Genomic DNA, 23,689 nt, shown 5'->3' on the forward strand with positions numbered 1-23,689 from the left:
GAGGGCACTGGAGAGGATGGGGGACGGAGGGCACTGGAGAGGATGGGGGACGGAGGGCACTGGAGAGGATGGGGGATGGCAGTGGCCTGGTGTGTGCATGTGGGTCAGAAACACTAGGTCAGTAGTTAAAGGCACACGGTCAGCAGTTCGAACCCTACTAGCTGTTCCAAGGGAGAGTGGTGGGGCAGTCTGCTTGGTAAAGATGTACAGCCATGGAATCCCTTCTTATCTGTTGTGCCTGCTGGAAGGATCTCTCCTTTCTTGACCTCTCCTCCCCCCTCTAATGGGAACATCCACATCTGCTGTGACTGGGGTGGTGGGTGGGGTGGGTGTCATGGCAGCAGAGGGCACCTTATCTGAGTGCCACCAGGGTTGGCTGACTCTTTACTGCCATTGAACCCAGAATGGAATGAATGAGAACTTCTAACTTCAGGGATGTGGAGACGGTGGAGAGCACTACTCTGTAAATTCTGAAATGGGAGTTGAGTCTCTTCCTTTTTTGTGAGCCATGTCCTGCGAAGGATCAGGCAGGAGGGCTCTGGACTGGAACTGCCACATTCGGATATGGCAACAGGATGTGTGCCCCTTGGAGTTTGCAAGTGGGTGCAGCCCTTAAGTTTACATCCAGGGAGGAAAGGAGAGTAGAATGCCTCTCAAGCCAGCGAGAGCCACTCACTGGTTCCAGCCAGCCAGCTGCAGTGGGGAAACGGGGCCATGCTGGCTCTCTCTTCAGCTCGCAGGGCTGCTTCCCAGAGCAGGTGAGTGGCAGCGGCAGGCCAGCCTGCTGATCTCTAAAGGGAGGCCTTGCTGTTTCCACTGCCTCGCCTTCTCCTGACCGAGTGAGGAGGTGTGAGTCAGGTAAACACCACCTACCCTGGTGGAGAACGTGGAGTAGACGTCTAGGTCTTGGCTGGCTGCCCTGGTGTCATGAGAGAGGACCCTCACAGGACCGTCAGGCTCCTTCCCCACTCAGTAAACCATGCGTGGGACAAGGGCCAGGCCCTGGCTATCACCTGACACGTTTGCACAGACCCGTCTCCTTCATGGTGGTTTCGGGTGCAGTTCCAATAGAAACCCCGAAAGAACACCCCCTTTTAACCAAGTTAGTTTAGCAGAAATTTGCCATCTCGGATTGGGCGGAGCTGGGGGGAAGAGGAAGGCGGGGGAGTGCAGAGAAAGGAGGAGGAGGGCGGGGGCTTCCGCAGATGAGTTTCCATCTCCTAGGGCGATGAGCTGGCTGGCTGGAAGCTTCCCTGGAGACTGGTCCCTTCCACTTGAACACTCTCCTCCACAGCGAGACAGCCCATGTGCTGCTACTGCTGCTGCTGCTGCAGCTCAGAGGAATGGTGTCAGAGAGATTCCCTCTCAGAAGGGCTGCCGTCCACTCCCCCCTTCCCCCACAGGGGAGACCAGGCAGTGCGAGGGTGTGCTCCTGGAGGGTGGAGAGCCCGCTGGGCTGCTGCTCTCGAGTGGCCTCCGGCTCCCGGCACCGTCCTCCCGGCTGTGGCCGAGCTGGAGCCGTGGTTGGAGCCACCATCCGTACATCTCGTGGAGGCTTCCCTAGCACAAGAGACCACTCTTCCCTAGCAGGTGTGGCGCTGCTGCTCCCAGACATGGGGGGTGGCGAGCAAGAAGAGGGAAGGACAGCCACTCTGGACAGAGAAGGGGAAAGGAGAACGGGTCAGCCCCGGGCTCTCCTGGTTGGGAGGTAGTGGTGCCTGGGCGGTAGAGTGGCCCTGGGAGAAGGACATCAAGGGCCGCGCTGAGAGTGGAACGTGGTGCTAAGTTCACTGGGAGCTAGGGTGGGGAGGCACCACTCTCAAGTGCTGAAATGGCATTAATGCACAGGTGAGGCCCAGGGCAGGGGCTGGTTCAGAGCGGGAAGGACCAAGGCAGAAGCTAGCGCAACGCCAGTCTCCCTTCCCTTCTGATTGACTGCACCCCAGGAGACATTCATGGGGTGGCAGCAGGATGCCCCTAAGGCAGGCGGGCTCCTTCCAGAAGCTGCCTGAGCAGATGTGCCAGCAGGCAGCCCCGCCACAGAGCCTGCAGTGCAAATGCCCGGGGCCGGGCTTGGGATGGCAGGCCCCTTTATGGCACTGTGGCCTGGTGCTGGGGCAGTGCCAGAGCAGGAGGGCAATGTGCTCGGCCAGGCTCATGCCCCTCAAACCTCTGCAAACAATGTGGGCCAGGGAGAGAGGCACATCTAATTAAATTACTGTGTCGTGGGCCGCCCTGCCTGGGCCAGGACGAAAACCAGGTTCTTGCCGACTCGCAGAGCCATCTGTGTACACAGAGCAGGTGCTCCTCCCGGCCAGGCAGCCAGCAGCTGATGGGGCTGGCGGTGCCAGGCCCTGGCCCCAGAGCCACACCAAGTCAGAGTCAACACTAATCCAAGTCAGGCCCCCTACGGCCCTGATGACCTTTCCTTTCCACTTAAAAAGGTGACCGAGCGGCACTCTCCCTTCCGACATCAATTTCTTTCCCCTCAGAAGCCTCTCCTGCTGGCAGCCAGGGCTTTCCCGTCAGAGAGGCCCCGCCGTGTGATGTGAGGGAGGTGTGCTGGGCTGGCCCTAGGGAGCTTGGCAGGGGACACAGGGGTCTCCCTGGGGACTCTCTGTCTCAGCTGGAGCACAGTGCTGGCGAGACAGCAGTTCTCAAGTGCCAGAGTGGAGGGGCAATGCTAATACTACACCACGCCACAGTGCCACCGTGGACCTGAGACCTGACCACCAAGGCCTTGGGCATATGGAGAGCAGCAACTGAAGCAAATGGTGGCTGTGGCAGCCCTGCCGACCCCACAGGGCTCATCCTTCTCCGTTCAACCCCTGCCAGGGCCTTGGGCTGGCACGAGTTGTGTGCTATGATGGATCCACTGGGGTCTTTTCCCAGCAAAGGACAGAGCTGTGTCCAGGCATCTAAAATTTTAGTGAGTGCACCACGTGGACCTGTGAGGCACCCTGGCTGGGACAGGGGACACACTTCCTGGGTGGCAGGCCTGCCCCGGGTGAAGTGAGCAGAGCAGGCAGCCCTAGTGGCTGGGACAGCCTCCAGTGGGCCCCTCTCTAGGCAGGCCTAAGGCAGGGGTGCAGGAATGGAGGATCGAGTGGCTAGGCAGGATGGGGAGAGGACACTAGCATAGAGCTCTGGCCTGCTGACTACAGGGGCGGCCCAGGCCCTGCACCATGTGTAACAGGAAGAGCAAGCAGGCAGATGAGCACAGAGGTCATCTCTCAAATGGTTCCTTCTGGGGCGCTCACGCAGGGAAGGCGCCTTTCGTCCTTCCCTAGACCATGGGATACAGCAGGCCCCATCCCGCCCATCCCCTTCCATCGCAGGGTGCCACACCCACCAAGTCACCAGGGCTCACCAAGTCAGACAAGCAGGGACCTCTTCAGGCAGCCTCTTTCTTTAGTGGGCATGCTATTGGTTCTTGGAGCCAATGAGGGCATCCGCTTAAAGATTAGAAGTACATATTCCAAGCTGTTTATTGAGAAGATAATATATCCCAATCCTGATAAGGGTTGCAATGAGTCAAGGTTTGGTTTGGGGATAAAGCCAGCCATTGCCATCAAGTTGAGTCTGACTCCTAGGGGCCAGGGAGGACGAGCAGAATTCCCAGGGTTCCAGGCCTACATCTTTACAGAAGCAGACTGCTAATAGTGTTCTCCCTTGGAGCCGCTGGTGGGTTCGAAGTGCCAGCCTTCCGGTTAGCACCAGAGTGCTTTAACCATGGTGCCACCAGGACTCCTTGTTTTCGGAACAGTCCCTTATAAAAAGGTGAGGTATGGGGGATTTAGATTCTGTTCTTTTTAAGCAGCCTAGGCCTACGACAAGTTTTCTCTAATGGGGAAATAGCCTGAAGGCATGTGGGGGACAGCGGGCTGGCATCGGGGTGGATGAGCTGAGTATTGGCAGCCCAGTTCCAATGGCATTCTAGTGGTTGCTGAGCCCTTGGGCTGTCAGAGGGCCTACATGACCAGGGCCAGCTGACGTGTGCTCCATCATCAGGCCAGGTAAGTGGCGGTCTGTATGCTGCCACCGATGCCCTCTCTTCCTCCTGCTGTCACCAGGACATGGCTGTGGGCTCCCTGCAGGGCCTGCTGGATGGGACATCTTGATCCTAGAGGCTGGCTGCAGCCCCAAGCCCCTCTGCTCTGCAGGATGCTGACATTGTGGAAAGAGCAGAGGGACACCTGAGGGCCCCTTGACCCTCACACTTGCCATCAGTCACAGAGTGCCTCCTCGCAGCACCTTGACCCCAAGTCAGAAGCTGAGAGCGGGTTGCGAAGTTGGCAGTCTGCGGTAGAAGGGGGGAGGGTGAGCTGATAATCCAGCCTGCTGCCTGTTCCCTGGCTGCCTCTCAGAGACAGACCTCAGAGACAGGGCAGGCTTGGTGCAGACCATCACCCTGAAGCCAGCACAGCAACCAGCAGGTTCCTCAGTCCAAGGAAATGTCTCACTCACCCTCCTGTGTCACCGGTGCAGTGGACGTTATAGAAAATCTGGGAATATAGCAAGCAGGATCAAAGGGCTCCCTAGTCACATGAAGTGTGCCCACGCCGTTGGAACCAGAGTGCCGGTAGACTTGGTTGGCGTGGGCTTTCTAGCAGCCTTTAGTTGGTAAAAAGGCAGTTAATCTTCAAAGTGCAACATGGCGAGGCCCAGTGAACCACAAGATTGGCCAAGGACACAGAGTGGTGGTGGCCCAGCCCTGAGAACACTCACACATGGACCCAGTGCCCACACAGCTGCCAAGTGTTCCCTGCCTGAAGTTGGGCCTTGCTGTGTCCTGTCTGACCTCTGTGGTCCAGGGGAGTCTTTCTGCCATCTCACTTCAGTGAAGATGATGCCAGAACCTCACCTCTTGCCCCCAGTGGGGCAAGCCTGGCAGGGGATGTGAGGGGAGTGGCAGATGTCGCTGGGTGAGGCAAGGGCTGTCTGCACTCCTGCGCATCAAGGCTGTTTCTGACAGAAGGCGCCAGGGAGGAGGTGCAGCTGCTGATGGCTTGAACCTGTCCAGGCAAGCACAGTTAGCCAAGCGGGCAGAGCACCAGCATAGACTCAACAAGAGATGGAGGGCACCGAGGCCGCTGTAAGGGCCAGCAGTGTGGACTAGCCTGGCCCATCGTGGGGGTCGGGTGGGAAGCTGAGGCGCTGCTGGGCTGCAGGTGGTCTTGCCTGAGCTCAGATTTTTCAAAAAAGCTTCATTTTTGGAAACCAGCTATAGAGACAGCCCTGGACTGCTCTCCTTCACCAAGGCTTCTAAATGGCATTACAACCTGACCAGAGATGGCAGTCTCCCCTCCACTCACCTGCTCAAGGTTAAAGAGCAGGTGGCTGTGTGCTGTGTGTGTGTGTGTGTGTGGGTGAGGAGAATGGAGGGATGGAGTATGAGGGAGTGTTGCACCATCATCATGTGGTACAGGAGCCCAGCTGGCTGAGGAGGGCAGGGCAGCACAGGGTGTCCAGCCCCTGGAGGGGAGGAGCCTGTGGTGGCATCTGAGATGGCTGGCCTAGTTTCATTGACTGGAGGCCTTGGTGGTCCTTATAGAAGACAGCCCCCAAGAGTCCCAGGCTCGGGAAGAGAGAGGACAGAGGGCTCCAAGGTCTCTGAGTAGTAGTAAGTGGAGCAACTGAGGCAGAGAGACCTTCCCTTACTAGTTCCTTGAGCATGCTCAGGCTCGTAAGCCCAAACAATCGGGGCCCCTGCTGAGTGGCACATGGACCCACATGTGTGCTTGCTTAGAGCCAGGACAAGGGGCTGTGAACTGTCAGGAGGTCTGTGGGCACAGGAGGACAGGGGATGAGATATGAACCCTAGAGCACTGGGCAGGGAGCTAGGCTGGTCAGGGATGATGGTTCTGAGAAAAGCCAAAGGGCAGGAAGTCTCTGGATGTGGGCCGTGTGTCGGGGAGCCCCACGACTGACTCAGACCCTGGGAGGGAGACTGCAGGGCTCCCCACTGGAGCAGGAAGGGGTATGGCATTCTTGCCAGTTCTGGGGGCAGCAGAGTGCCGGACTGGCCCAGGGACCTGGGCCATCTGTAGTCTCCCTCCCCTCTGCTTCGTCAGCACCACAAAGACTTGCTCCATGTTCAGTTCTTGTGAAACAACACCATGGAGCGGATGCCGACTCACAGTGACCCTATAGGGCAAGGTAGAGCTGTATACCTGTGGGCTTCCAAGACTGTCACTCTTGATAGGAGTAGAACACCCGCCTTTCTCCTACAGAGTGGCTGGTGGTTGCAAACGGATGACCACAGGGTTAGCAGCCCTATGGTATAATCACTAGGACAAATCACAAAGGCCCTGAAGAAGCGAGGCTCAACCAGGGTCCTGAGAAAGGCTATGGCAGGCAAAAGCTTCTGGCCTCAGCTCCAGTGTGCCATTCACTTTGGCTGCAGCAAGCCCTGTGCCGCCAGAGCAGAACGCTGCTGGGGGGCTGGCATGAGCCCCGAGTTGGTGGTGGGCACTCAGGGCCACACTGCAGTGGTGGTCTATTTCCCTGGCGGACGTGTGCAGGTGGCAAGATAGAGTGGCAGATGTTGCCTGCAAATAGAGGCAGAGGGCAAGGCAGGGGAGTACGGGCCACAAAGGCTTTCTGGGCTGGAAAGGAACTGTCTAGCTGACTACTGCTGAATTCCATGCCGCACCTGACCGAGGGGAATGCTTCCTGAAAGGTCAGTCTTGGGTCAGTTACAGTCATAAGTCAAAGCTGACTTTTTAGGGTCAGCAGGGCCAAATGTATCCCCTTAACCAGGGGTTCTCAGTCCTGGCTGTACATTACAATCAGTTCAGGAATGTGTGTAAAAATTAACAAGTTTAATATAAAACCTTGCAAACACTGGAAGCAAAATAGGAATGAACTCCCATATACCCATCATCCAGAACCAACACCACCCAGCACGGTGACCCCGGATGAAGAGTTCTCCAGCACCCCCAGACATGATGTCACCTCATCTGACATCCCTGAGCTACATCCCACAAAAAGTCCCGTCATTTCTTACGTAACCAGGAGGCTGTTATCACAAATCGTGTTAACAGAATTAACAATTATTCCTGTGTTGTCTCATAGTCCCCAAAGTTGGGAACTTAGAACTAAAAGCTAATGCTCAGCAAAGCCAGCACCCTGATGGAGGCCTGGGCTCACTTTCCTAAGCCACCTCCCTCCCACTTCTCAGCTGTACCCCCGCCACCCCAGGGGCTCTGATGAGCAGCAGGATTAAGCGCCAATGCCCGTTGGCCCTGACACCCACATCCATGGTATCACCCATTATGCAGCACATAACATAAAAGTCAAGGAAATGGTGACAAGTCACAGAATCGGCTGAAGCAAAGAAAAACAGTGGGACCTCGGGTCCAGTGCACAGACTTGCTCTACCAGGCCAAATGTCGCCCCAGCAGCCTGCAGGGCCAGTTCACACCACCTCACCTCCATTTGTAGCCCTTCTACTTTGGCACAGTCTCCCAGCCCTAGGATTCCAGGCAACTCTGCACCTTCGCCTCGGCGCCTGGAGAGGATCCATTACCCAGGTCTGGTGAAGGGGTGCTCTGAAACTTCCAAGGTCCTGGCACTGGGGTGTAGGGACCAGTCTTCAATTCTAAATTATTTATTTCATTTTGAAAAATAACTAAACAAAACACCCTGCAAAAAGACGAGGCTGTATCATCACAGCTAAAAATACCTCCACTGAGGGCGTCGGCGCACCAGCTCCTCAATTAGAGATGCTACAGGGCCCTTTGTGAGCCATGCAGTGTTGGCAGCTCGGCAGGGGCTCTGGGCGGCTGGGGACAATCCCTGGAACAGTGACTAGTGACTGCTGGGCGGAGGGGGCTGGCAAACAGCACAGAGCAGCACTCCTCCTCAGGTAATGCCCAGGCCGCTCTACCCATAGGTAGTTCTGGAAGAAGGCAGGCCAGGTGCCCCCTCTCAAGGGTGACCCACAGCAGTCAAGGGCTGTTGGTGATTTCTCGGAAGTTGACGTCAACACAGTAATAACCAGGGATGACCCTGCACTCCAGTCTGGAAGCGTTGACCAGCCTTGAGGCACGAAGAGTTTGTCAGGGTCACCGAGTTTGGAAATGGAGGAGCCAGGACTAAGCACGGTGTCCCCCCACCTCTCGCGCTGCTCGTTGGCACCCTGTTGAGCTGTCCCCATGAAGGCCCACACTCAACAAGTGCTCAGAAACAATGGGAGAGTAGCCTCAGATCTGGTGCCAAAGGGACCAAAGAGTGCCTGGCAGGTGAGTGCTCCGGGTGACTGAGGAATGGTGCTCGGGGCCCAGACTCAGCCACGGAGTCAGATGGTCTGCAGCTCGCCAGCCCGAGATCCAACGCCCTTGCCTTCCTTTCTGCTGGAAGAGGGGGAAGCCTGACCGGAGCGAGCGCGGAGAAGGCCGAGCTGACTGGCTTGATTCAGCCACCATTCCCCTTTCTGTGTCTTGGCAGTCTGTGTAACCCTCAGGAGAACACGCAGCAGCTCACCTGCATGTGGGTCACAGAGCAGGGACTGAGGAAGGGCACTCAGGTGTAGGGGAAGGTGCAGAGCTACTGAGCAAGGAGACAGGGGCGAGCCTAACACTCTCTCAGTGTTTGCTGGGGGCAAGAAACTGATAACAGTCCCTTGTGGTCTAAAACAGTGGCCGCTAGCGACACATGGGCCAGCTACTGAAATAAACGTTAATGAAATTATATGAAAAATTCTCTTCCTTAGTTGTACTAACTACTTAGTCTGGAGTGCACAGTGTCCATATGCTGCAGCAGCTACCGAACTGGCCAGTGCGGACCAGGACCTTTTCGAGCATGGATGGCGGAAAGTTCTGTTGGACAGCACTGGGCGCCCTGGCAGCCCTTGCCTCTTCTTGCCGGCCCCAGTGAATGGGTGCCGAGACTCCTGTGACGAGTATCTGCCCGCTAAGCGGTGGGTCGCGGAGAAGTCAGAGCAACTGGCACATGACCCCACAGGGCACTGGGCCGGGCCCTAACCCTTCTTTCCCCAGGACCTTCTGGCCTGTTCATAGTCACTCTGACCTTTGCATCGTTTACTCAGCTTCTATTTTACGCCGTTTTAATTGATGTTGAATATAGCTTAACTCTGCATGGTGTTCCAAGCCCCTCACCAGGGGGCCGCTCACAGGCAGAAGCACAATTAATAGCAATCCCCAGAAAATTATGCCCTGCATCAGAGTTGTCATTGCACCATATAAATGCTTATTATGACTATTGAATTCTCCAGCCCTGACACCTCCCTGTTTACTAGGTAGCAGAACCTCTGTTTGTGCCTTCCCTACACCAGCACACCACCACGGCTAAATATAACCCGCGTGTGTATGTTTAGCTCCATTTAGCCGAGCTTTGGAAAAAGGGTGGTGGTGGTGGTGGTGTGGAATCTGAGTTAATAAAATTAAATTGCCGGAAAATGCGATTTGGTCCTCACCCACTGACAACCCCTGAGAAGATGAGCAGACGTCAGTGTGAACAAGGTGGGTAACCAGCTGTACTTGCTGGGTGGGGGTGGCGGGGCAGTAGGGACCAGTTCCTGACAACACAACTGGGCTTTGGGAGCAGGCTCCTCTGATGGGGGAAGGTCTTCGGGTTCCTGAGTGGGGTGCCCAGTTTGAGGGCAGTCCCTGTTAAGAAATTTGACTTTCCCTCAGTTGTCTCAGTAAAAAACAATGTGACTGACCCTTGAGTTAAAAAATATATATATATATATTTCATTAAAAAAGGGGGCGGGCGGGCACCCCTGGGTAACGTAGGAGTCTTTAGCTCACCTTCATCCATCCCTTTGGGCTCATCTAGAACTTGCTCATGACAGGAGACAACTGCTTTTCCAGGCCCTCTGATCTGGAAAATTCCAGGTTTACCAGCCCCCTTGCATACAGTGGCATTGCCGCCCTGGCCCAGGAAGAGGGGCCTCTCTAGATCATACAAGACCTAGGACTTCTTCCCTGCCTTCTCCCCTAGCCCATTCTCAGGACAGCCCCGCTGGGCAGAGTTTGCCTTTCTCTCTTCTCTCCGCTCGTTCACATGCATCTACTCCCTCGACTGTCCCCATCTAGCTTCCAAGTGACTTGTGTTCCTGGCGGGCAACGAGCAGGTAGTGGCTGTGTTCTGGGCGTGGAGACTGCAATAGTAGCTCTTCCCTGGTCTGCTGGGTGGATGAGTGCAGTAATGAACTTCCTCATGCCGCCTTCTCAACTACTGGGAAGCGCTTGGATTGGCATATGAAGCCTCTAGAGCCCTTGTAGCTCTAACAGGCTCTAATTCAGTATTATGAAGCTGTGTATGCAAGTCCTTGGAACCGGAATGGGTCATGCTCATTTCTATTTATATTCATTTCTATGTGGGTTTTTTGCACTTGATACTCTGTGGAGAAATGTAGACTGCAATTCTGAATTTTTCTAGCCGACAAAACGGTCTACGTCAGGATGTTTGCTGGGGAGATGTGTCTCACCAGATTGAGCGTCTTGTGTTACAAGGGTTTTGCTTTCCTCCATCTTTGCTGAAAGCACACGTTTCCGAAAGGCCGGAAACGCTCTCTGTACTCCGGCCGAGCAGAAGCAAGCTGCCTTGGTGGAAGGGAGAAGATGGTGCGACGGGTCTCAGTGGAGTGGGGCTGTTTGCCATCTGCTGCGCTGGTTGCCTGTCTCCAAGTAGGTCTGGCCTGGAGTTTGCGGTGCACATTAGGAGCCAAGCCTTGAACTCTTCACACTCCAGCTGCCAAACCCGGGGCCACGTTCCAGCGCAGGAGAAAAAAACCCATGTGTCCGATGGGAATGGGTGCTTGCAGCCCCCACAATCATTTTTAAAGCTGTAGACTGAAAGGGAGGAAGACCTGGCTGACAACGCCGGGGAGGGTGATGGCCCTGCTGGAGACGTCTCCCACGACACCTAGGTGGGCCAGGGCTGTTTATTCATGATCCGTCGGAAGAAAACCATCGCCCTGCTGGCTGCTCCACACGTCATTAAGCAGCCTCAGAGAGCTGGCTGGCTTTGCCAGGCCTGGCCTCAGCAGACTGCAGAGCGACCTGGCACAGCAATGGGGGGTTTCAAGAGAAACCTCCCCCGAAACAGGGGCCTCACCCTGGTGGGTGCCAAGCCTGGCTGGGCTGTGGTTTCACTGGCCGCTGAGACCACCCTGGGGTTCTGACGACCTGCCTGCTCAGGTAAGTGGCTCCCTTTGCTGGGAGGGAGGGAACACCAAGCAGGGGCAGCTTCCAGGCTGTGGGGAGGGGCCCAGGGCTGCCAACCTGGCTGGAGAACAGCTGCGCTTGAGTAAGTGTGCGCACTCCAGAACCAACAGACTCTACATGGGCTGGCTTCAGAGGAGAACAGCAGCAGCAGTTGGGCGGCCCAAGCCTGGCTTGGGTTGGCGGTAATCGCCAATCTCTCCCTTCCACCAGCCCTAGGGCTCAAAGACCCTTGGTCTTCCCACCCACCAGGTGAGTGAGGTTCCTAAGTGACTGTCCTTCAAAAAGGCAGAGATGGAGGGAGGAATCCACAAGGAGGAAAGTTTAGATGAAGAGATGCAGAGTTTTGAAAATGAGCTCTGCTGTGTGGAAGCTGAAAGGTCATTGGCAGTGGGGGGTGGTTTGCGGGGGGGAGACCACATGCAAGATGCTGACAAGAACTGTCTCCATCGTTCATGCCCTGGTGGAGATGGACCCCTTACGTGCACAAGCCCTTCCTTTAACCTGGGCAACTCAGAGCTACTCCTTAACGGTTTCATGAAGGGAATGAAAAACCTCTGCACCTTCAGCGAGGTCCAGTTCCCAAGGGCCATGGACTTTTCACTCAGTACACTGAATTTTCATTCTGGGCAAAGTACAATAACGGGTGGCGCTGCCCTTTTGAGAAACAGGGAGAAGGGAAGTGTGCTGGGCACGTTAGCAGCATCCACAGGGCAACGTACCCTCACCTCCCCAACGACCCACAGAAAGCCCCAGAGCCAGAGTCACGGCTCCACAGACAATTTCTTGCCAGCTTTGATGATGGCAGCCAAGCACAGTGGTTCTCTGGCTCCCATTAAGGCAGCCTGAAAGCTGGGGAGAACCAGGTGCAGCGGGAGCATCACTGGCGGTGCAGGAGGTGGGGGGCGATCTCACGATACAGGAATCAGTGCTGCCTGCCATTTTTCCTTGCCATCACTTTAATCAATAAGGGAAAAGGTGAATTGCTATTGATCTCTTCAACACCTCTCAACGATACTGTACAAATTACAGAAACACAAGGGGGAGGGCCGAAGAATGAAAGAGGAGGAACCAATGAGGGCATGTTTGGGCAGGGTGAGGGGGGGATGTCCCTGGAGCCACTCGCCCAGTCACTATGGGCTGGCTCAAGGGCACATGCCACAAAGAGTCATGAAGAGCCCCCTCTGCCCTGTGGGCTGGCCGTGGAGCAGGCCCAGTGCTCCCCCTGTGCCTCAGGGGTTTATTTGGTCACCAGAGCTTCAAGGTGCTTGCAGCCATGTGTGGTTTCTTACTGCAAGGCTAGAGGGCTGATCCTGAGGGGGGCCGTGGATCCCAAAGCCCATACCTGAGTGGAAAGGGGCTGGGCTATTGCAACTGAGTAATTTCTGGAATCAAAAGCCTGCCATCTCTAACTCAGTCTTCCTAACCTCACCCTGTATCACACGCCAAGAAAAGCTGGGCAGGGAGCAGACAGGGCAACACTCTCGTGCTCGTCAGACTTGATTGCAACAAAGATCACGGCTCTGAAAGCAGAGGCCTGTGTGCTGAAGAGACAGGGCCAGGAGGCCAGAGGCCTGGTCCAGAGTGGTAGAGGGGTGATCTGAACACTGGGGCCAAAGGGACAATGGCCATGCTCTGCCAAGATGACAAACAGCATGCAGACACGTGGTCTTCCCTGAGAATCAGGAAACAGGACACAGCTCCTTTCTTCAGGAAGACAGAGCATTTGGTGCCTGGGTTCAGCTTCCCCTCAGGGCTTAGTCCAAGCAGGTGGCTATCAGGCAATTTCAGAGAGCCCGCTGTCCTCCTCGGGATATGCTGCTCCCCAGGAAGCAAAGTCTGGAGCCTGGCCAGGCCCAAAAAGGGCAAGGTCCCAGACAGACACAACTGCAGAGACCAAAGGCTGAGTGACCGAGAGCCCAACAGGGTAAAGAGTGGGCAGATCTGTGGTCTAAGACCACCGCCCTCCTGCTCTTTCAGGTAGGTCTAACTATTCAGATGCTGGTGGGAGAAGACTGCCTGGCTGCAGGGTCCTTTCCAGGCCCCAAGCACCCCCAGCTTGTGTACAGTGCTTGGCACTCCTTTACTTCAGTGGGAGTCACTGGAGTCTCCTGCTCAGGAACCTCACACTACACCTGGGTATGTACCGAATGCCTCTTAGACAATCCTCTGAGTCTTCTCCAGCAGAACGGGACCTCGTGTCCCCATTTTGCAGATGGTAAAACCAAGGCAAGCAGTCACACAGAACACATGAACCGCCTCCTCCCTGAAGAACCCACGTGTGCAAACAGCGAGAGTGCGTCAGGAGGCTCCCAGCAGCCCCGCTCGGAGGAGCCCCCAGAGGCGATGACTCAGGGTGCAACTGTGTCATTCTAAAACCGGCGACAGCCCCACTCGCCAGGCTTCCTCCCACAGATACCTGAAGGGCCCAAACACAGAGCAAAATAAAAGGCAAGTTACAAAGCTGCTGATGTGTTTGGAGTGGAAGTGCTGAGATTAGAAGGAGGAAGTAGTTAAGTGCACCCTGGGCATTTAGAAATGGCCGCGTCTGCAGGCCTGTAAGCTGATGACGGATGAGCTCTGGCCTCTCCACCGGGTGGACCAGGAGGCCAGTCCTCCATCCAGGAAGCGGGTGGCTCCGCCATCAGAGGGGGCGGCACACTAAGAAACCATGCCCTCTGACAAGGAATCTTCCAATTCCAAAAGTGACCCCATTCTAAAATTACCAAGTGGCAGGTGGCCAGGCCAAAAATCCATATCCAATCAGTGGTAATGGATTATTTGTTGTATTGCTTCGTATACGGTTGCAGCACTGCCGTCACAGCCCTGGGTCAGTGGTTTCAGAATTATTTAACTGGAGAACCAACAGCACAGGCGGCCCTGCTGGCTCCCACCCAGAGTCTTCGGAGGAGAAGTGGAGTGGGGGTGCAAGGTACCTACCGATTGTCTCTGTGTGGTCTCCCACCTCTAGCGCCCTGTCCAGTGCCAGGATCCAGAGAAAGGAGGACAGGAAGAGGGAGGCGTTATGCTAACCTGGAGGACAAAGGGACACACGGGAAATGGTTTGCTGCTCAACCTTTGATTCCAGGCTTGGTGGTTCTGCTTTTGTTCCCGCTGCACTCCCTGCACCCAAGGCGCTGCTTGGGGAGTCCTGGTGAGCATGTAGATCTTTCTTAGGGCTCCTGCCTGGCATGCCATCATCTTCCGACCTTCCAATTCCATAGTGGTCAAGGGCAAACCTAGGGCGATCTTGAGCTGCGCTGGTCGTGGCTTGTCCATCAGAGGTTTTGGCAGCCTGGGCCTGCCAGATTAGCGACCCCATCCACCCCCTCCTTCATTAGGTCACAGGGGCTGGGAAACAAATGGCGTCAGAGTCCCTATGCAGAGAGGGAGCTGAGCTTTTGAGGTTGGCAGCCTCGTTTGCCAGGTTCTCCAAGGCACAGGGACTGGGCCCTTAGTTCTTAGATGTCCATGAGGTATCTGAGGGGTCCTGGCTTCACCCCATTGGTGATGGTTGGTCTTAGTCCTTGCACACACGTGAAGGCTCTTGGGCATCACCTCGGACCTCTGCTTCTCTCCAGAACACACTCTGGTTCCCTGTAGACTCGGCTTCAGGCAGCAGCAGCAGCAGCAGCAGCAGCAAGACTCTGGCCTTTAACTCTCTCGGGAGAGAGTGGCTGACCCCTGATAGGATATAGACAAACGCTTTCTGGAGAACGTAGACTCAGATGGGCAAATGGGCTTCAACGCATGCTCCAAATCCATGCCCTTGCTGGTAGCTTCTGGAGACCCTGGTTTGAAAAGGATCCGAGCCTTTGGCAGTGGGCACCTGAGCCTTTGTGGATGCTGGCTTCACAGCCAGGCATGGAGAGGGAAGAGTCTGGCAGGTCCTGTGTAAGGCTCATATGATGGCACTGCTCATGACACATACCCACCCTCTGTCCAGCCTGCCTCTCTCCCTGCGGGCAGGTCTTTCTACCCCAGAGTGCCATCTTAGATTCTGGCTAAACTGATGAGATTTTCATTAATAATAAAAATGATGATATAAGTTTCTGTTTATGGAGTGTTTAATACTGGCCATATTCCGTGGTGGATGATTTATATGTGCTGAGTACATACGCAGCCAGGCACAGCACACCAACCACAAACACACCCATGCACCCAAACCTGTGCAGCCTTATCAGCAGCAAAGGCACATATAAGGGTTTGCAGTAACAAAAGGGTGCTACTCTGAGACAAATATCAAAACATTACTGTCGTCATTACTGCATCGTTAGGTTACAGCTGTCTTAATGTATGTGGATATCTCCAGTGTTTTCTATGCATAGAAAGGTACACTATAAACTAAGACCCAATTGTTCTGACTTACACAAAAGTTCGACTTTAAGATAGAACACGTTAATCATGTGGGAATGGTGTATACAATACAGTATTACAGTGACTTTGGAACTGTATCACGTCCTATTTTACAGAACGTACGTACGTACGTATGTATGTATGTATGTATGTATGTATGTGTGCACGCAGGCACACACACCGACGCACATGCCCCTTGATAATAACCCTATCAAGAAAGCACTCTCTTTAGAAAGGGGAGGGAGTGGCGGCTCGGCAGGCCTGTTGCATTTAAACCATCCTGGGGCGCCAGTTGCACTACATCCTTTTAGGCACCCCAATTGCCCAGGGCTTAGACGCTGAGGAACTTGTCCAGGGCGCAGAGTCTACCCTGAAGCTAGAATGAACACAGACCGAGTCTCCCATGTGGCTCTGTGAGGCGATGCGGAAGGGACAGAGGCCCTAAACTATTCTGGAGATGTGTCTAGGAATGAGTTCACTCCTCCTGAAGATGAGACACAGGTGGTCTCGTCCAGGTGAGGCTAGGGTGCCGATGCTGTTAATTCTGAAGCTTGCTCATAATCTTATTTCACGCACTGCAGCATTTCCTAACAGACTAGTGGTCACTTTCACTTTCAAAATCCATTTCAGTTCAGCTGACCAGGAACCGTCACGCGTGGAGGGGCAAGTGGGAAGTTCATCAGTAAGGCCAGTGTTGGAACACAGAGGTGCTCTCTGAGTCTTTGGCAACAGACACAGGCGGTGAGAGTAGCCATGGCCAGATGAGGGCAGGGTTAAGGTTGGCTCACTGACCAGCACAGTCACTCCTGTCCTTGGGGGAGTCACATGCGAGACACTAGGAGGATGTGCACATTACCTGGAGGTCAAATGCAATCTACAATCTGCTTACTCTCTCCCTGTGGCTCAGGCAGCCTTGCTAGTGGTAGACAGTAACAACCCGTCCTAAAAACGTATCAGTTCAATTATGTAATTCCCAGGGGAAATTAGCAGCAGGCAGGCAGTAGGTGTGGCTGTGAATGGTCAGGATAAGCACAACGGGGTGGGGAGGCTGGAAGCCACCCTAGGCAGGCCAGCATCAGGGCTCCCTCGCAGGCTCCACCTGTGCTGGCTGGGGTCCCATTTGTGAAGCCCTTCTGGAGACGGATTTGGGGCAAGTCTGTTGTGAGGGCATGCTTACTTTGGAAGGAAAACCCGATCTGCTTGTCAGGAGGCATTGGTGAAAGAGAACCGTGTTCCTGGTTCGGCTTCCAGAAGGAAATGGACAAACTTCTAATAAATTAACTTACTTTAAAGACAAACAGTCTGAGCTGACTTTCTGTATTATTTATATTATAAACATCAGCGTCCGTTCCTGTTAAAGAAGCCTCACCACAGACCCAGAGGCAGCGACTCTTCAGGATGATTAAAGAGGTAGGAGAAACCAGGAGCCCTTGCTACCAGGGGCATCTGATAATCGAAATGAGACTAAATGGTGCCCGGCTCTCCTAGCACCATTCTCACCCCAGAGTCCAGCAGTTTCTTCCTCCCATGGCATTTCTCCATTTGTTTGGGGTCACAAGGCTTGGAGCTACAAGGGAGGTAGACCGGGTGGCTGGACTGCCTGACAACAGCTGTCTTCCACAAGGCTGGCTCATCCCTTTGTGTCGGAGAAGTGGATGGTATCAAAAACGAGGGGGGTGGGGTACGGGTTTCTGCTTCTCGAGGGTCTATGAAGGATTTTCACGAACCTTGTGTTTGTTAGGATAATTGTACCATGAACTGGTAATCACTGCCCACTAGCCTCAAGCGCCCCCTCCCCACCTCAGTTCAGATGGGGTTCAATGTCAGTACGGTGGACCATTCTAGGAGAAAGATAGATGCAAGAGAAAATCTGCTGTCAGCCTCTCACATCTCTCCTCTGGTGCTGATCTGGGTCAGGACTACAGGAACAGTAAGTGCCAGGGACACCACCGGCCCAGGCTTCTACTGCTTTTACTCGGGGAAGACACCAAAAGCGTTGGGTCCAAGAACTTTTCCTCTCATTTCCTGTAGGGAGAATCAAAGTGATCCAGCAGAGAGAGAAAATAAGCGAGTTTCTTTTACAGTAGTGGGGAATTCCCCAGGAGCGGAGAGGAGAGATTTCTGCTGAAAAGGATGTTCTTCCCTGGGGTGGAGTAGAAAGCTCTAAACATTCTTGAGATCTTCTCACGTGTCCCAAGGAAGCCAAATCTGATGGTCTGGAATAAGCCAGGCTTCATTCCGCTGCAGTCCCACAGCCAGAGTGGGCTGGTGAACACCGGCCTCTGGAGGGCAGTGAGGCCTGTCCAACCAACACCAGTCCGCCGGGAGGACATCACTGCCGGTAACAGGGTGTTGGCCAACCCAGTGAAAGATTAGACCCAGCAGCTATTTCAGAGGAATGGCTGCAATCCTATGTTTGACTGGCTATCAAAGTTCCAAACAGAAGAACTGGGAAATGCTAACAGGCTAGCTGAGCTGGCAACGTTGAGAACGGAATCCCACTGGAGCCAGGCTGGGGTTGGCACCTATGGGCACAGCCTGCTGAGTGAGCTTGGGGAAGGCCACTGGGGGAGCTTAGCCCAAGCTACCGCAGGATGCTAGAAGCTGACAAAGGAGACCCAGCATCAGGGAACCTAAGGACTAGAGGAGGGGTGGGTAACATACAGGGGCTGAACGGGATTTGAGGGCCCTCTGGACCATCTTTGGGTACCTGGCAAGGACCAGGAACCCTAGAAATGGAGAGACTGTAACTCGGTCGGTAGCCACCTGGTATCCACATGGCGTTTATAACCCATCTCCAAATAGGAATTTGTTGGCCTGAACTACAAAATAAACCCTTTGCTTCAGTTAACAGTCTGAGCCACATAAGCAGGGGATATGGGAAAGCTCAGGGGGTGGGGTAGACAATGAGCACCCTATATTAGGACACCAGGTGCAGGGACACTAAGTTTTCTACTGGAAGGCTAACTAACACTTGAGTATCCCATTTCCTGCCTTTTCAGTATCTTGGTTGGGCAGGCAGAGAGGCCCCACAGTAAGTGTACCTTCAGGCCTTGGTTCTTGACGTTTTCAGTGAGTAGGTTCTCAGTCAGCAGTTGTGGGTCCAGCCTTACGTCTCCCAAGCCCTCTGCCCGCCACCAGACATGTGTAACTGTGAGAGCTTCGCCAGAGAACTATAAAGGGCAACCAAGGGGGAGGTCTTCCCAATCTCTTAAAGTTGGCCACAGGAAACAATGGATCGATTTGATAACTATCTATTGAGTATCTCTTTTAGTTAGCAGGAACTGGAAACACACACACACAGCCATGGTGGCTGATGAACTGCCAAGAGCGCACATGTGGGAGGTGAGCAAGCCTCACCCACCGGGCCTGGAATGCTTCTGGGCTCAGAGGGCTGTTAAAGAAGCCACCATCACGCATTCCCTCTGTCCTGGGCAGTGGCTGAGATGATCTACAATAAGGTGTCTTTGTGCAAACAAATGGAGCAAATTGCCAGGCAGCCTACTTGCTTTTCCAGCAGGTTCTTAATAGCAGTTCAGCGAGGCTTACCCAGGAGAGGCAGCCAGGGAGTCAGGGCCAAGACTGCCTGCCTGCACCCCTACCAGGTGTCCTGTGCCCTCCTGGTCTCCTTGGCACTTGAACGATCCTGTCACGGTGACCCAGAGGGATGATGGCGCTGCTGCGCCTCCTCCTGTGTCTTCTCAATAGGGAGGGGGCCCCCAAGCAGGATGCAGCTCACAAACCTCAGTACTTAAGGGTCAACATGGGGATAATACAGGGGAGGAGGTGGGGGGGGAGAAACACACACACACACACACACACACACACACACACACACACACACACACGGCCCACTTTTAACCACTTACGATGGTTAATCCTTGCCAATAGGATGAGTGTACTTGGTGCTGACATGCAAAGGGCAGTCATTTCCCTTTCTGGCTCCCTGCAAATATACCCCCGCCTCCCCTGCCAAGCCCACACTCTCCTGCAACACAAGGGGCACTCTCATCAGGCCACACTATGGCTTGCGGTGCTCTTTCTGAGTCTTGGTTTTACAAAGCAAGGGGCGTGGTAGAGCAGGATCCAGGACTGTGGCCTGGCCGGGGAACCTGCAGGCGGCAGGAGCTCCCCTGGGGACCAGGTGCCCGTTGGATGCCAGCAGGCGGAGGGAAATAGGTCAGTGCCATGGCTGCGAGCTCAGCTGGGCTGTCCAGTAGGCGGGCACCATTTCCCAGGCAGCACTGAGAGGACAAAGGGTCATGGAGAAGGGCCTGGGGAATATCCTTCGCTCACCCCCTCCCAGGGCGGCACCACCGCAACTGGGAGCTGTGAAGAGAGTTAAACTGTGGCATCGATCTTCCAACACCTCAGGTCCAGGGTTTCTATCACAGTGGTGATACCGGTGCCTGATGGGCGCTCGGGAGCTGCTCCGCGTCTGAGCGGGCTGGGCTGGCTGGCCCTTGGTGACTCAGGGGGGCGTGATCCCAAGTGGTTCTGCCTTATTCCCAGGGAGGGTCCCCCCAAGGAGAGGATTCGGGGGGATGTTTGAAACAGGCATTTCGGGGCAGGAGAGAGCCCTTAGCTGGGACCACTTGAGACTGGAGCATGACCACTTGGCAGTTCTCACTTTGAAGCTACCCGTTAGCTAATGCTGCCTCTCCCACTGCTTCTGGAAGATGCTGACAGCGGGCACAATTCCCATCTAGGAGAGTCCGCCAGATCCTCCTGTCCTTGGCAGCATGGCAGGGACTCGCCTGAAAGAGGCAGCTGTATGTGGGGGGCGAGAAGGAGGGTGACACCAAGCCCATGGTATCTAGTGGGGCACCGCACTCACAGCTCAACATTACTGCCCTGTCGGCAGACCCACGGATCCCACAGCCGACTCTCGTTTTTTAGGGTTATAACCTGCCCGAGCCTCTTAGTGCCTTATCTAACCTCAGTGCGGCATCCCTTCCACAGCAGGGGCCAGCAGACGGCGAACACTGTGCATCAGATCGTCCCTGATGCAACTGCTTGATTCCAAGGCTGCAGGGCGCTAGCAGTCGCCGGTAAATCCACAAATGAATTGGTGTGGCTGTTTCAATAAAATTTTACTTATAAAAACAAGTGGTGGGCTGGGTGTGCCTCCTCCTGCTAAACACCAGCAGAGTCAGGCTGGGAAGAGATGCTGAGCCTATTGGAGAAACTGGGAGTTGAAGTGGAAGCTCAGCCCCATGGGCTGCTCTGGGCTTCGAGGCCACAGAGAGAACGATGGATAAGGATACGGCATCTTCCTGCCCCGGAGCTGGAAGCACCAGCACAACTGCCTCAGCTCCCAAGGCAGGGGAGGAACAAACACCAGGACCACGTTGAGAGATGGAGAGGAAGCACAAATGCAGTGAAAGGTGGCGGGTGAGGCGTATACAACGCAGAACACGTGATGCTGGAAATGGCAGCAGCCTGTGCTGACGACTGCCAATGTAACACAACTCGAGGGAGGCAGCAGCATGGTCTCAGGTCATGGGGCCATGCCTGCCCCAAGCCTCGCCACTGGGCAGGAACGCCTGGCCTGGCTGCCCAAAAGCAAAGAAGATGCACTTAAGAAGCACGGCGTCACTTTTCGGCATCAGGCACCCCAGCTGCCAGCTCTCTGTCCTCCTCCTGGCAGGGGCCCACAGTCCTTCCCCTGATGGATTACCCTTCTCCAGGCAGTCTGAGAAGCCATCTCAACAAAAAATTTTAAAACGTGGATGGGTCGGCAGGGCTAAATCAGTCACAGCTGCACCATCCAGGGCTCAACTGAGCGACACCTGGCTCCCACGTTGCTGAACCCCAGCTCGATGGTGGTCACCACAGTGGCAGCCCAGTGCCTGAAGTTCAAAGTGGTGCTGTGGAAGCCTACCTATAGGTAGGCACCTAGGGAGTAAGAGGCCATTGGCCCACACTCAGGTGTCCACATAACCAATCACACTTTGCTCGGCAGCGGGCTTGGGGGTCCCTTCTTGTCCAGGGTAGGATGGGTCAACAGCACCTGCAAGGATGCTGCACGACCAGGGTGGGGATGGGGGGTTCCTTCTATTGTGTACAATAAGGTCGCTATCAGTGGGAACCGACTTGGCTGCACTTAAGGACAACGAGGGGAGGGGGGACAGGGCAAAGAGAAACAGCCGGCAGGTCAACTTCCAGGAAAAAACGGAAAGAACCACGGAGGGAAAAGCCAATCAATAAACCCTACATAAAACAAACACCTCGTCTCTTCCTCCCACTGTTCAGACACGACTCAGAGGGACGTGCCTGGTGGAGTGGACTACAATGGGCTCCTTGGGTCAAAGTCCTGAGTTGTCCTTATTTTGGCCCACACTCCTTTCTTCTGGGGAAAGACCTTTCAGGACAGCCAGGCCAGGCCAGGCCACCACTAACAAGAACGCTAAGCAGCAATGCGGGATCAGAGCGAGGTTCTGCAAACTCCCTCTCGTGCCCAGGCCATCAGAGAAGAAAGCAGCAGCTTTTCTTCTCCAACAAGCAGAAAGCAAATACGCAGGCAAAGGCGAGGTCGCAGAGCCCAACAGAGTCAGGGCGCAGTGGGCCCTTCCTGCCTGTTAGTAGTCAGTATTCTTTGCCTCCTTGTGCTTTTGGATGTCACCAGTGAGTCAGAAATGTCATCAGGAGGAAAAGGGGGTGGGGACACAAGAGTTGAAGAAGAGAGGGGAAAGAGATGCAAAACAACAGGAGAGGGAGCCAAGTGAGAAACGGGCGGCCAACCAGGAATGTGATTTTGGCGGGATGTGGTGGGAACAGTGCCGACACACTCCAAGGGCACCGATGGGGGTCTGTCATCTCTCTCCCTATAATGAGCTCAACCAGCCAACCAACATAACAATAAAGAAATGTGACGTGTTGTAGTGTCTTTAGGCGCCCCGGTGGCGTCATGGTCACGCACTGAGCTGTTAATGGCTAGGCCAGCAGTTTGAAACCATCAGCTGCTCCATGGGAAAAGATGGCGCTTTCTACTCCTACCAAGAGCGCCAGTCTCGGAAACCCACAGGGGCAGTTCTGCACTGTTACCGGGAGTCGGAGTCAGCTTGATGACGTGGAGGTTGGTGGTGTTTATATTCTGGCTGGAGTGGACCGGACCTGCCTTTCTCAACACGGCCACTCACCACCCACGATTAGAGCAGGATTCCCAACATCGACCCCATCCCCCCGACTCCTCTGTCCCTGCTCACTCTAGAACCACCAGGGGGAGAGGGGATCCCTGGCATCTTGTATTCCTACAGGCTAGTTCACAACTTCAAATGCATCATCACAAAAACAAACAGAGAAGAAGGCAACAGTGGTGACATCATCAAGGAGCGGGGCCTCCTCTTGGCTGCACCCTTCTATAACTGCACCTCTGTTGGCCAACACCCAGGCTTGGGAACTAAAACTCAACATTCTCCTACAGAGAGAATTCAGCTGTTTTGCCACATAACTTACTAAATGAGCTCACAAAGGCAGCGGGCCAGTCCCTAGCGGGACCATCCCAAAAACGGGGAGGCCAGCACTGGTGCAGCCGCTTTGTTAGGAGGACAGCAGTGGTGTGCCCAAGGCCAGGGTCACCCCACCCCACCCCACTAACAGGCCTGCTTGTTCTCTACACCTCTTACTGCTGAAGGTTAGGAGCAGGGACTTGTATCACCCACAGAAGCCCACACATCCAATCTCAAGGATTCACAGGACCGAAACTTCTTGGGCCCCATAATCCTACCATGACCTGGAGGCTGAAAGGCCCCCATGGATTCAACTGTAAGAGAAATGAAGACAAAAGCCCGCCCACACCTCAGACCCTAAGCCTGAGCATAGCTCACCACCCTTACTGCCCTCCGGCCCCCCCTCCCCACCCCCCCATCTCTCACTGGCTACTCCTGGAAGTGAGAGGGAGCTGATGGCGGCGATGAGAAGGAGCAGGTAGAAGGGCCTGGGTGCCTGGAGCCTGCCCCAGCCTGCCCAACAGGCAGAGACAGAAATACAATTAAATTAAGTCAGAAAACCCGCTACAGAAAATGCAATGACTCAAAGATACAAATAAATGTTCAAAGAAAATTGGCCCCTGACAGGGTTAGTCAAGCTTCTAAATCCAGCTGGCGGCAGGCAGTGGGGGCTAATCCGCAAAGTAG

At 54.7% G+C, this 23,689-nt stretch overlaps 1 protein-coding gene across 1 annotated transcript in view; it reads right to left on the reverse strand.

Moving 5' to 3' along the window:
• The window catches only part of SND1 (staphylococcal nuclease and tudor domain containing 1), a 483,020-nt gene that overhangs the window by 62,016 nt on the left and 397,315 nt on the right, over window positions 1-23,689 (reverse strand). The gene's annotated exons all lie outside the window — the stretch shown is intronic.

The sequence above is a fragment of the Echinops telfairi genome, unplaced genomic scaffold (genome assembly GCF_000313985.2).
Source record: "Echinops telfairi isolate 266 unplaced genomic scaffold, ASM31398v2 ScPeMD7_23;HRSCAF=83, whole genome shotgun sequence".
NCBI classification, from domain to species: Eukaryota; Metazoa; Chordata; class Mammalia; order Afrosoricida; family Tenrecidae; genus Echinops; species Echinops telfairi.